This window comes from Mercenaria mercenaria, chromosome 2 (assembly GCF_021730395.1).
Source record: "Mercenaria mercenaria strain notata chromosome 2, MADL_Memer_1, whole genome shotgun sequence".
NCBI lineage: Eukaryota > Metazoa > Mollusca > Bivalvia > Venerida > Veneridae > Mercenaria > Mercenaria mercenaria.
Genome location: NC_069362.1, coordinates 2,690,737 through 2,705,762, shown reverse-complemented (window position 1 = coordinate 2,705,762; position 15,026 = coordinate 2,690,737).

Genomic DNA, 15,026 nt, shown 5'->3' with positions numbered 1-15,026 from the left:
ACCGCCATCTGACATGATATTTTGAGTCTACGTAACCATTTCAGGTAGAGGCTGTTAATGAAAGGAATAGGTTAAGCTCCAGGACTGTTCAATTTTATCTGAGAGAGGTTTTTGCGAGGTTGTTGCAAGCACTAGGGGCAGATAGATAAGGTACTGACTGTACAGCTGGATGATTAGAAATAATAGCCGTATACGTGTACTTGTCTCTAAAACTGCTCCGTATTTCCAAAAGGGAACATAAATTTACTAAAATGGGATTGCAAATTAATTTGGTAATGTTTTGTTTTGAATTTGACAATTGTAAGAACAAAACCAACATACCATAGACTTGCATTTTTGATGGTGTTTAGGATAATGAGCTCTTTAAACAAACTGTTATTAGATGACATTGGGATCTTAGAAATATCACTCTCATTTAAAGGAGAGCTACTATCTTTTTAAAAAGGATTGTAAGCATTACCAGTATTTTAGACCATAATGATAAGTCACTTCTACACAAACAGTGGAATACTACATTGAAATGAAGGAACACTCAATATCCACTTTTTGTGTTTAGGTGATGAAATGTCTTACGAGCATAAATTTTGCTTTTTATGCCCCCGAAGGGAGGCATATAGTTTTTGAAACGTGTCTGTCGGTCTGTCAGTCTGTCCACAATTTTCGTGTCTGGTCCATATCTTTGTCATCGATGGATGGATTTTCAAATAACTTGGCATGAATGTGAACCACAGTAAGACGACGTGTCGCGCGCAAGACCCATGTCCGTAGCTCAAAGGTCAAGGTCACACTTAGACGTTAAAGGTCATTTTTCATGATAGTGCATTCGTGTCCGGTCCATATCTTTGTCATCGATGGATGGATTTTCAAATAACTTGGCATGAATGTGTACCACAGTAAGACAACGTGTCGCGCGCAAGACCCAGGTCCGTAGCTCAAAGGTCAAGATCACACTTAGACGTTAAAGGTCATATTTTATGATAGTGCATTGATGGACGTGTCCGGTCCATGTCTTTGTCATTCATGCATGGATTTTAAAATTATTGGGCATGAATGTGTACCACAGTAAGACGACGTGTCGCACGCAAGACCCAGGTCCGTAGGTCAAAGGTCCTAAACTCTTAACATAGGCCATAACTATTCATTCAAAGTGCCATCGGGGGCATGTGTCATCCTATGGAGACAGCTCTTGTTTAGCTCGAATATTTGAAGAATATAACTACTTGTAGGAATGGATTGAAACTTCACACATGTCTTCTGTTATGGGCAGACATGCCGTGTACAGGTTCCATAACTGTTTTGCTTTTTTTTTTTTTCAAAATAATAATGCTTCACTTATATTCATACAGTTGACAAAGCTGTTGAATAGGGGAGCATTGCTGTCCTCCAACTGCTGTTGTTGGTATTGATTGTTACATAACTATGTCCCTTATTTTGATAATCTTACCGCTGTTTTATCATACGTAATAGCAGAATTTCTTATAGCTAGAACTACTGTTTGGTTCGCTGGAGTCTTTGGTGAATTGAGACTTAATTTTGCAAGATCCAGATGTAACTTAAAAAAAAAGAACTACAAAATTTTCCAATTATTTCGAAATATTAGTAGAAACTTTCCTTTTATGTTTTAAGATATCATGGAAGTTTTGTAATAATTATAAACAAATAAAGAAAAAAAATTGGAATTTCGGATAATATTGGTTTCCAAAATGTCTGAAATTTACTAACTGGCGAATTCCCAATCAAATATTTTTTTAATAAACTCAAATTCATAAGAATAATGTAAGATGACTGGTATTGTGATGTATTTCAACAAGTTCCTCTGTAAAAGTAGGAAGATGATTTTTTAGCTTGACTATTATAGGTTTTGTATGTAAGCTGGTATCTCAGTACTCACTTATGGGAATGGATTGAAACTTCACACGCTTCTTCACTGTCATGATTTGACATGCACAAAGCAGGTCGCATAACTCTGCTTTGTTTTGTTTTTAGCTCACCAGAGCCAAAGGCTCAGGGTGAGCTATTCTGATCACTCACCGTCCGTTCTTCTCAAAAACCAGAAGCCCTAGAGCTTAGATATTTGGTGTGAAGCATTGCCTAGTGGACCTCTACCAAATTTGTTCATATCATGACCCCGGGGTCAAAATTGACCCCGCCCCAGGGGTCACTTGATTTTACATAGGAAAATCTTCAAAAAATTTCTAAAATTAAACCAGAAGGCCTAGAGCTTAGATATTTCACATGAAGCATTGCCTAGTGGACCTCTACAAAATTTGTTCAAATGACCCCCGGGGTCAAAATTGACCCCGCCCCAGGGGTCACTTGATTTTACATAGGAAAATCTTCAAAAATTTTCTAAAAATAAACCAGAAGGCCTAGAGCTTGGATATTTCACATGTAGCATTGCCTAATGGACCTCTACAAAATTTATTCAAATCATGACCCCCGGGGTCAAAATTGACCCCGCCCCAGGGGTCACTTGATTTTACATAGGAAAATCTTCAAAAATTTTCTAAAAACAAACCAGAAGGCCTAGATCTTAGATATTTGACATGTAGCATTGCCTAGTAGACTTCTACAAAATTTGTTCAAATCATGACCCCGCCTCATGGGGTTACTTGATTGTACATAGAAAAATCTTCAAAAAATTTCTAAAAATAAACCAGAAGGCCTAGAGCTTAGATATTTGACATGTAGCATTGCCTAGTGGACCTCTACAAAATTTGTTCAAATCTTGACCCCCAGGGTCAAATTGACCCCGCCCCAGGGGATACTTGATTGTACAAAGGGAAATCTTCATAAATTTGCTAAAAATAAACCAGAAGGCCTAACTCTTAGATATTTGATATGTAACATTGCCTAGTAGACTTCTACAAACTTTGTTCAGATCATGACCCCCGAGGTAAAATTGGTCCCGCCCCAGGGGTTACTTGATTGTACATCGGAAAATCTTCCAAAAATTTCTAAAGATCATCAGTTTGATATTTGAAACATGTAGCTCATATTACTCAGGTGAGCAATCCAGGGCCATCATGACCCTCTTGTTTTCAAAATTATGCCCCTTTTTCAACTTAGCAGTTTTTGGTTAAGTTTTTATATGTAAGCTGGTATCTCAGTAGTATCCATTAATGGGAAAGGATTGAAACACAGAAACACACACTTGCCCACTGTCATGAGCTGATAAACACTATGCAGGTTCCATAATCCTGTTTTGCAGTGTTACTAAATTATGCCCCTTTTTCGACTTTTATATTCATTCAATTGACAAGGCGGTTGAATAGTCGAGCGTTCCTGTCCTCCGACAGCTCTTGTTTTATGCCTTTTTCTCGTCGATTCGAGCTTTCTCATCGATTCGAGCCCTTGTGTTTCAGTAAAAATCATGCTCATGTAGCATGTTCTTCCATCAGAAACTTGTGTCATGTACATTTTAAAATGCCTTGGAAAATATTAGTCATGAAACCACTGAAAAATTGATTAAATACCTATTTTAAATTTTTGCATCAAAAATTACTTATTTCAAAAGAAAATTACATAATGGGTAGTATTGTGAGCCCAAATTTCAGATTAAAAGCACCCTGAGCATATTTCGACTGTTGTAACGAGTGCACTAGAAGTCAATCTTGAAAGAAATTTGCTTTATGGAAATAGAATATGCAAACGTAAACATTTAATGACCTTCCAAACAGAGGGCTCGAATCGATGAGAAAGTTTTAAAATGATGTGGAGTTTCACCTCCTTCAGTCTTGTGCAAAAAAAGTTCATATAAAAGATGATAACATTGTAATTCTTATTGCCCATTGTTAAATGCAAATATTTTTGTAACAAAAAACAAAAGTTATTTAATTGAACAGGTTTACAAAAATTTGCACACCTCTAAAAGATTTAAGAGGCTCGAATCAAGGAGAAAGCAGCATACAGAGTAAAGCTTTTGAGAATGATGGTTTAAAAATGATGAACATAATCAAAATTCAGCATGATAACACAGGTTTAACTTCTTTTGTTTTACTATGAAATTGTTAATCATGGAAAACTTGACTGCATAGTTGAGCCAGTCTGTGCAGTTAGATCACATTGAACAGGTAAATTTTTCATTCTTTTTGTGTTCAAAAGATGATATTCACAAATTCGTATATGAAATTGCTTTTGTGGCCTAAACAATGAAATTTTGTGTTTTGACGAAATTAAATGATTTTACATTATCTGTGTTAGATATATGCGTTGTGTATTAAACTTTGGAAGTAAAGAAAAATAAAAAATTTTCTGTATAAGAAAGAAAGTCAGAAGCTGGATTGAAATAATTAAGTTGTATATGATATTAAGATTAATTAATCCAAACTAATTCAGCCATTTTAAAAACAAACAATTGATTTAAGCATACCAGGAGATTGTCTATGCACTGTGAATTTTAATTGACTACATACATGAACATGTAAAAGGTTAGCTATTCAGTTGGTAAATTTTCAGCGAACACTCCTTTGAATCGCTAGTGGTACTGAATATCTTAAAAATTTAGCAGGGTAAACTTTTTAAAGGTTAAGTGATACATGATAAAACCTTATTTGATTTTTGCATTAGATACATCCTTTCTTAGTCATTTACATTTAGTCATTTTCAGTTACAGATTTTTACCAGCAGATTCATTTTCCTATGAAACATTGAAGGCTGAAAATTCTTATTATACAATAATTCATTTTTCTGATGTCACAATTATTATGTCATAGCATTAAATGATATAGTGGCATGCTTGATGAATAGAATCAGTAGAAAACAGGCATATATTTGATGGATGTCATCAAGGATGTACTTAAAAATCCTTGGTTATGTGTTAGAATTGAAATAATATATCTCATTTAGTGATTTGCTCTGAAATAAAATCATCGTTTGTTGTTCAGATGCGTATTGTTATTTCAAGTTGAAACATGAAGACAGTGATTGTTTTACAATTTATATGATAACACTATGTAGCTATTTTATAAATTGAAAAGGTGCACATGATTATCAACACATCAAAATATATCTTAAAAGCACAATCCTGATAACTAACAAATAGTTATCAAGAAGAAGTTAGAGGAAATTTTGGAACTACTAGCCCGTACCCCCAGGTATAATTTCAGTACCTACTACTCGAAGCTGTTCCAGTCAAATTTGGTTCAGTTCCATGAAATGGTTAACCCTTTACCTGCTAAATTTCTATATTGAACTCGTCCATCTTTCAGTTTGGACAGTAACATTAACTGTTAAAAAGGGTGTTCTCAGTAGGTAGAGTGTTGGTCTACGGATTGCGGGGTTACGAGTTCGATCCCCTGGCGGGACATATGTTCTCTATGATGATTTGATCAACGACATTGTGTCTGAAATCATTCGTCCTCCACCTCTGATTCATGTGGGGAAGTTGGCAGTTACTTGCTGAGAACAGGTTTGTACTGGTACAGAATCCAGGAACACTGGTTAGGTTAACTGCCTGCCGTTTCATGACTGGCATACTGTTGAAAAATGGCGTTTAACCCAAAAAAAATAAACAAACAAACATAAAGAGGTGTTTACCAAAAAGATACTGACTGAATGACGAACAGTGCAGATCATTATCAGACTTTACACTTCACATGTGGGTGAGCTGAAGTTGTCTGGTTCTCATTAGTTTGATTTTTTAAAAAATACACAAGGTAAATTTGTCACTTGATCATCTATGTCTGCACTGGTAAAGTTTTCTGTTTACTTTTTCTCATAACCTATAATAGCTATTTCTTTTAAACTTTGCAAACTTATTTTTATCATCATTGGATAAGAAAGTAGGCCTAGAACCATAAATCTAACTTGCATTTTGTCAGAATTTTATGGCCCTTTTGTCTGTATTAAATTTTTTTTAGGTCCATTTTTAAGTGGTAGTTTTGAAATTGAGTATGTTGGCCAAGAATCTTAACTCTTGCTCGAATTGTATTAGAATTGTGGCCCATATTGTATGAGAAAATTGGAATTTCATGATTAAATTTTTAGTTTAGGTCCTTTTTACTTGACAACTGTAAGAGCAATAGCTTTGAAACTTTGTATACTTCTTTAATATTATTACATTAATAAGCGAGTCAAGAACCATAACTTGTCTTGCAGTAAGCAGTTGTATAGTACATGTAAACAACATGATAAACATGTAAATAAGTTATAATAATTTCCTGCCATGCATTTGTAAATATTTTTTCAATACAATGCAGCAGAACTGTTTTACACATAAAGCTTGTAATGTGACCTTCACCAGCAGGGTGAAGAAATGTTTTCAGAATAATTTTTATCAACACATAACAACGTATTTGTGTAATATTTAAACTGAACATTAAACATTTCACTGCTTGTGAAGTAGAAATTCTCCATTCAAGCTCTGGACTCGGGATAAATTTGGTTCCAACAGGAACAACAAAACATCCATTCAAAAAGTTTACTAGTAGTGCAAATCTCTTCATTTCTTCAGTCGGCCATCTTCCTATTTCTTGTCTGTCTAACCAGGCTCTTATTTCACAGGGCCATGAATTACAATGAAAGGCAGGAATAGTGTCAATATCTGATACTCCAGGTCTTCCCTGTGTAACCCATGATGGACCATGTTCTTGGACATTATTTGCAGGCAAACGATCTCGTATGCAAGACTTAAGTTTAATTTAGTAACACTGTCCCACTTTTATCTTTAACAAAGAGTTTCTCTAGATTATGTGTAGCAGGAAGAGGTACATCACTCTAATCAATTGTAGAAGACAGTAACCAGATGATGTGGTGTTATTCTGGATCATCAGTAGATTAGTGAAGCCAAGTTTCCATTCTTCAAAGTCTTGTATCACGTTATATTTAGGACCACAGGCCAGACTGTATATATCAGAATGAAGTCCTACTGTCATTGTTCCTTCAAAATGACTGCCAAAATAGTAAATGCATAACATGCCATTGAATATAGATCTGAATGTAATTGTCAGCATAGTTTCTCGTAGTAGGTCTGACCTCCACTTGAGCACCATTTCCCCATTGATACCAGTATCATCAAGGACATCAGACAGTCTCAGAGACAGGTTCTGTTGGTAGTCAGGAACGTGAAACATTCTGCAAGTAATGAATACATTGATATGATAATCATAATGAAAGAATATCACCAGAGTTAATTTCAGTTTTAATTGATTTATTTCAGCGACTAATTTCCAGTCTACAAGTTGATAAGCAAAAATCACCTATTTATCCTATACACTGTAGGCCGGGACCCAGAAATGTTTGATTGGGGGTGTAGGCACAAGTTTAGAACGAAAGTGTTCCCTGCAAGGTGCATGGCGCAGTGAGGGGGTAGGTATGTAAGGGGGGCCTCTGCTCATGTTAGGGGTTCTTCCTCTTGGAAAGTTTTTAAATACAGGTATGAAATGGTGGCCTCTGGTGCATTTTGTTTTGTCTTAATTTTGAGGTTGAAAAGTTTGAAATACATGTATGAAATGGTGGCCTGTGGTACATTTTTTGGTCAAACTTAGTATGCAAATTTTGATGTATTTATATACAAGTATGAAATGGTGACCGGTCTGGTGCATTTCTTGGTCTAGATTTTGAAAAAAAAACCATTATTCATTTGTCAAAATAGTTGGGTGCAACTTTTATGAGTAAAGGTCACTTCTCAGGCAACTTGGGTGAGGTTGGGGTGGCATGGGCCCAGCTCAGCCCTGGACCTTATTTCTCTTTTACAAATGGTTCAGTTTTTCGTAATTTATAGCCATGCCTAGTATTGAGCTACATGAAAGATGTCTGTATTTAAATGTTATTGTAAAAAGATTTAAGATAAAAGTTACGTAAGGTCTTGTATTTATTGATAGTTTACTTACATAAATGGTTTATCATACAGTCTCTTTAAACACAAGCTGTTCTTACTTTCTCTTCTGAAAAAAATATTGGATTTTTATAGGGACTTCCCCTTCGATTTTTTTTTTTTAGTTTTCAAGGGAAGTAATCTAGTCTAAATGCAGGTAAAGTTTTTACAGATTTTCTTTCCCTTGGCAATTACACATAATCATTGAGGGACAACTTTTAATAAAAATTTTACCATACTGCTAGAAGAATGGCAGAAAGAGAAAATTTTAGTCCCAATATTGAAGTAAAAAAATATTTTGGCCTCTTGAGTTCAAAGTACATATGAGGGTCAGTCAATAAAAAGTGAGACTAAAGTAGTTTCAGGCAAAATATATGACTTAGTAATACCTTTCTACATTCCTTAAATGTAACATCCCTTCTGCTGAATTACCTTGGTCCATTTCCATGGAAAGTTCTCCTACACCCATTGCTAGGCAACCAAAGTAGACAGCCCTGATTTGGTTCAGCCACCTCATCTTGAAGGTCGTCTTAGTCTTGAAATCTTATTCCCCAAAGCGGCTCTTTTAATTTGCGAAGTCAGGTGGACTCGTGCCAGGTGAATAGAATTTAAACATTCATAACATTTACTCCAATTTGCTTTTTTTTACAAAAAGTACGCCCTTTTTTCCAGTTAGATTTTTATTAGCTTGACTAATTTAGAAGAATATGGAGAGCCATACTACTCACCCCGGCATCGGCGTTGGTTAAAGTTTTTATGAAATGGTAATATCTTGTATACCATCAAAGATATTTACTTCAAACTTGGAACATTTGTTTATTATAACAGTCTCTACCTGTAGGCAAGAGTACATAACTCTGTCAAGTATTTTGGCTGAATTATAGCCCTTTTTGGACCTGTAAATTCGTTCAGATTTTGTACAAGTACATGTTCTGTAAAAACAATTTGACATGTGGCTTTGAACACTTGTTTATTGTAACAGTCTCTGCCTGTAGGCAAGAGAGCATAAGTCTGTCAAGTATTTTGGCTGAATTATGGCCCTTTTTGTACTTGGAAATTGGTTCAGATTTCGTGCAAGTCCATGTTTTGTAAAAACTATGACATGTGTTTATCATCATGATCTCCATCTGTAGGCAAGAGTACATAACTCTGTCAAAAATTTCGGCTGAATTATGGCCCTTTTTGGACTTGGAAATCAGTTAAATTTTTCATACCATTCCATATTTTGCCTTACCTGTTTGTCATATGGCTTTGAAACATTGACCACTCGTTTACCATCATAGTCTACATAGGCAAGACTACATAACTAAGACAAGGACTCGAGCTCAGTTATGCCCTTTTTAGCTTGACTATTCAATGAATAGGTAGAGCTGTTGGACTCACCCATGCATCGGCGCCCCGATTTGGTTAAATTTTTGTATGTAAGCTGGTATCTCAGTAACTACTTGGAATGGATTGAAACTTCACACACTTATTCACTGTGATAAACTGACGTACATTGCACACGTTCCATAACTATTTTGCTTTTTTACAAAATTATGGCCCTTTTTCGACTTAGAAATGTTTGGGTAAGGTTTTATATGTAAGCTGGTATCTCAGTATCCACTAATGGGAATGGATTGAAATTTCACACACTTGTTCACTTGGATGATCTGACATGCATTGCACAGGTTCCATAACTCTACTTTGCAATTTTACAAAACTCATAATGCCCCAGTTTTTGGTTAAGCTGGTATCTCAATACCCACTAATGGGAATGGATTGAAACTTCACACAACTGTTCTTGTCATGAGCTGATATGCAGCTGATATGCATTGTAAAGGTTCCATAACCCTGTTTTGCAATTTTAAAAAATTATGCCCCTTTTTATGCCCCCGAAGGGAGGCATATAGATTTTGAACCGTCTGTCTGTCGGTCTGTCAGTCTGTCGGTCTGTCCGCAGTTTTCGTGTCCGGTCCATATCTTTGTCATTGATGGATGGATTTTCAAATAACTTGGCATGAATGTGTACCACAGTAAGACGATGTGTCGCGCGCAAGACCCAGGTCTGTAGCTCAAAGGTCAAGGTCACACTTAGACTTTAAAGGTCATTTTTAGCTCACCTGAGCAATGCAATACTCAGGTGAGTTTTTCTGATCGCTCGATGTCCGGCGTCTGTCGTCCGTCATCTGTCGTCTGTCAACATTTAGCTTGTGTATGCGATAGAGGCTGTATTTTTCAATTAATCTTCATGAATATTGGTCAGAATGATAACCTTGATGAAATCTAGGCCGAGTTCGAAAATGGGTCATCTCGGGTCAAAAACTAGGTCAAATCAAAGAAAAACCTTGTGTATGCGATAGAGGCTGTATTTGTCAATTAATCTTCATGAATATTGGTCAGATTGATAAACTTGATGAAATCTAGGCCGAGTTCGAGAATGGGTCATCTCGGGTCAAAAACTAGGTCACTAGGTCAAATCAAGGAAAAATCTTGTGTATGCGATAGAGGCTGTATTTTTCAATTGATCATCATGAATATTGGTCAGAATGATTGCCTTGATGAAATCTAGGCCGAGTTCGAAAATGGGTTATCTCGGGTCAAAAACTAGGTCACTAGGTCAAATCAAAGAAAAACATTTTGTATGCGATAGAGGCGGTATTTTTCAATTAATCTTCATGAATATTGGTCAGAATGATAACCTTGATAAAATCTAAGCCGAGTTCGAAAATGGGTCATCTCGGGTCAAAAACTAGGTCACTAGGTCAAATCAAAGAAAAACCTTGTGTATGCAATAGAGGCTGTATTTTTCAATTGATCTTCATGAATATTGGTCAGAATGATTGCCTTGATGAAATCTAGGCAGAGTTCGAAAATGTGTCATCTCGGGTCATAAACTAGGTCACTAGGTCAAATCAAAGAAAAACCTTGTGTATGCTATAGAGGCGGTATTTTTCAATTGATCTTCATGAATTTTGGTCAGAATGATTGCCTTGATGAAATCTAGGCCGAGTTCGAAAATGGGTCATCTGGGGTCAAAAACTAGGTCACTAGGTCAAATCAAAGAGAAACCTTGTGTATGCGATAGAGGCTGTATTTTTCAATTGATCATCATGAATTTTGGTCATAATGATTACCTTGATGAAATTATGACCAAGTTCGAAAATGGGTCATATGGGGTCAAAAACTAGGTCACTAGGTCAAATCAAAGAAAAACCTTGTGTATGCAATAGAGGCTGTATTTTTCAACTGATCTTCAGGAAATTTAGCCAGAATGATTACCTTGATAAAATCTAGGCTGAGTTCGAAAATGGGTCATCTGGGTTCAAAAACTAGGTCACTAGGTCAAATCGAAGAAAAACATTGTGTATGCAGTAGAGGATGTATTTTTCAATTGATCTTCATGAAATTTGGTCAGAGTGATTGCCTTGATGAAATCTAGGTCGAGTTTGAATATGGGTTATCTGAGGTCAAAAACTAGGTCACTAGGTCAAAATAAAGAAAAATCTTGTGTATGCGATAGAGACTGTTTTTTTCAATTGATTTTTATGAAATTTGGTCAGGATGATTGCCTTAATGAAATCTAGGTCGAATTTGAATACGGGTCATCTGAGGTCAAAAACAGGTCACTTGGTCAAATCAAAGAAAAAACTTGTGTATGTGATAGAGGCTGTATTTTTCAATTGATCTTCATGAATTTTGGTCAGAATGATTGCCTTGATAAAATCTAGGTCGAGTTTGAACATGGGTTATCTAGGGTCAAAAATTAGGTCATATCTAAGAAAATGCTTGTTTTATCGCAAGAGACCAATTTTTTGGTTCAATCTTAATGAAAATTGGTCAGAATATTTGTTTCCATGAAATCACAAGGTCAAACATGTTTTACACTGTTATGGTGTGTTTCTTAGGTGAGCGACCTAGGGCCATCTTGGCCCTCTTGTTCATGATAGTTGGGCGTGTCCGGTCCATATCTTTGTCATCCATGGATGAATTTTCAAATAACTTGGCAAGAATGTGTACCACAGTAAGACGACGTGTCGCGCGCAAGACCCAGGTCCGTAGCTCAAAGGTCAAGGTCACACTTAGACTTTAAAGGTCATTTTTCATGATAGCTGGGCGTGTCCGGTCCATATCTTTGTCATCCATGGATGGATTTTCAAATAACTTGGCATGAATGTGTACCACAGTAAGATGACGTGTCGCACGCAAGACCCAGGTCCGTAGCTCAAAGGTCAAGGTCACACTTAGACTTTAAAGGTCATTTTTCATGATAGTTGGGCGTGTCCGGTCCATATCTTTGTCATCGATGGATGGATTTTCAAATAACTTGGCATGAATGTGTACCACAGTAAGACGTGTCGCGCGCAAGAACCAGGTCCGTAGCTTAAAGGTCAAGGTCACACTTAGACGTTAAAGGTCATTTTTCATGATAGTTGGGCGTGTCCGGTCCATATCTTTGTCATTCATGGATGGACTTTCAAGTAACTACACATGAATGTGTGGCACAGTAAGACGACGTGTCGCGTGCAAGACCCAGGTCTGTAGCTCAAAGGTCAAGGTCACACTTAGACGTTAAAGGTCATATTTCATGATAGTGCATTAATGGGCGTGTCCGGTCCATATCTTTGTCATTCATGCATGGATTTTAAAATAACGACGTGTCGCGTGCAAGACCCAGGTCTGTAGCTCAAAGGTCAAGGTCACACTTAGACGTTAAAGGTCATATTTCATGATAGTGCATTAATGGGTGTGTCCGGTCCATATCTTTGTCATTCATGCATGGATTTTAAAATAACTATGCATGAATGTGTGGCACAGTAAGATGACGTGTCCCGCGCAAGACCCAGATCCGTAGGTCAACGGTCCTAAACTCTAACATCGGCCATAACTATTCATTCAAAGTGCCATCGGGGGCATGTGTCATCCTATGGAGACACAGCTCTTGTTGGACTGCTGAATAGTCAAGATTTGCTGTCCTCCAACAGCTTTTGTTTTACATAGAAATTAGTAAAGTTTGGCATACCATTCCAAATGTTTGATATATGGCTTTGAAATTTTGAACACTTGCTTACCATCATGGTCACACATTGCCATATGTGCAAAACTTATCCAAATCCACAAATGCAGGTACATTGTCTGTCTTATCTGTTTTTCTTCTTTGTCTGAAAATCTCTTTAATATTTTGACCCCATACTTCCATAAATAAATCTCTTGTTAAACATTTTGTTGAAAGGGTAATGTTGGTGGGTGGGTGTTGGGAAATTTGAGCCAGAGCATGATGTGATACTAATGGACAATATCGAGCAACCCCGGAAGATTGGTACAGGGTCACACAAAGAAGTTATGAATTCAGATAAGTAAAATGAAGTGAATTTTTTTTTCCACATAGCTAAAGAGAACATGCCCTGCCCATGGCAGCCTTTTTTTAGCTCATCTGATTTTTTGAGGAAAAAAAATGAGTTATTGTCATCACTTAATCGGTTTTGGCGTTGCCTGGTTAAGTTTTATGTTTAGGTCAGCTTTTCTCCTAAACTATCAAAGATATTGCTTTGAAACTTGCAACTCTTGTTCACCATCAATAGCTGACCCTGTACAGCAAGAAATATAACTCCATCCTGATTTTTGCAAGAATTATGGCCCCTTTTGGACTTAGAAAATATCAGATTTCTTGGTTAAGTTTTATGTTTAGGTAAAGTTTTCTCCTAAACTATCAATTTGAAAGCTATTGCTTTAAAACTTGCAACACTTGTTCACCATCATAAGCTGACCATGTACAGCAAGAAACATAACTCTGTCCTGCTTTTTGCAAGAATTATGGCCCCTTTTGGACTTAGAAAATATCGGATTTATTTGTTAAGTTTTATGTTTAGGTAAACTTTTCTCCTAAACTATCAAAGCTATTGCTTTGAAACTTGCAACAGTTGTTCACCATCATAAGCTGACTCTGTACATCAAGAAACATAACTTCATCCTGCTTTTTGCAAGAATTATGGCCCTTTTTGGACTTAGAAAATGATGGGTATGACAATTTTTCTATTATACAAAAAAATCAGATGAGCGTCAGCACCAGCAAGGCTGTTTTATACAAAACGTAAGATTTGAAGGAATTCAAAAAAGGGTAACCCAAGGAACAGTGGTGTCAAATATATTGAAAACAGACCAACATTTTCAGATGAGATTTTTAAAATATTCCATACAGCAATATATAAAAAACAAGAGGGTCATGATGACCCTGAATCGCTCACCTGGGTAATATCGGCCACATGTTTAAAATGGCAAACTGATGCTAAGATATTAGAAAGCAGATCAGTAGGTCACATTTATGGTCACTGAAAGATTGATGTGCAAAACTGTACATGTCATCCAAATTTCAATGCTGTATCTTAAAAAACAAGGAAGTAGGTCAGTAGGTCAAGGTCAAAGTCAAGTGACCCCTAATCACTTGGGGTCATCAGGTAATTATAATTAAACAGTCTAAGAAATATGATCTGATAATTTTGAAGTATTTATTCCTATATAACTCAAATAACAAGTGACCCCCCCAGTGAGGGGCCTCTTTTCACCCCAGCGACATAATTTAAACAATCTTGTAAGAGATCCACTAGGCAATGCTAAAGGCCTAGGTCTTGAACTTTAAGACAAGAAGATTTTTATATTGTTTTCCCTATGTAAGTCTATGTTAAATTTGAGACCCCCAGGGCAGGGCCTCTTTCCACCCCAGGGGCATAATTTGAACAATTTTGGTAGAGGACCACAAGGCAATGTAACATACCAAATACATAAAGCATAGGCCAGAAGATTTTTAAAGTTTTTACTTATATAAGTCCATGTTAAACTTGAGACAGCCAGGGCAAGGCCTCTTTTCACCCCAGGTTTATAATTTGAACAATTGAGGACCACAAGGTCAAAGGCCTAGGTCTTGTGGTTTCAGAAAAGATTTTTAGCTCACCAGAGCCAAATGCTCAGGGTGAGCTATTCTGATCACTCACCGATCGTCATCCGTAAACTTTTACTTTAAACGACATCTCCTCATAAACCGCTAGGCCAATTTCATCCAAACTTCATAGGAATGTTCTTGGGTGAAGCTCTACAAAAATTTTTTTCAAAGAATTGAATTCCATGCAGAATTCTGGTTGCCATGGCAACCGAAAGGAAAAACTTAAAAAATCTTCTTCTCAACTACCAGAAGCCCTAGAGCTTAGATATTTGGTGTGAAGCATTGCCTAGTGGA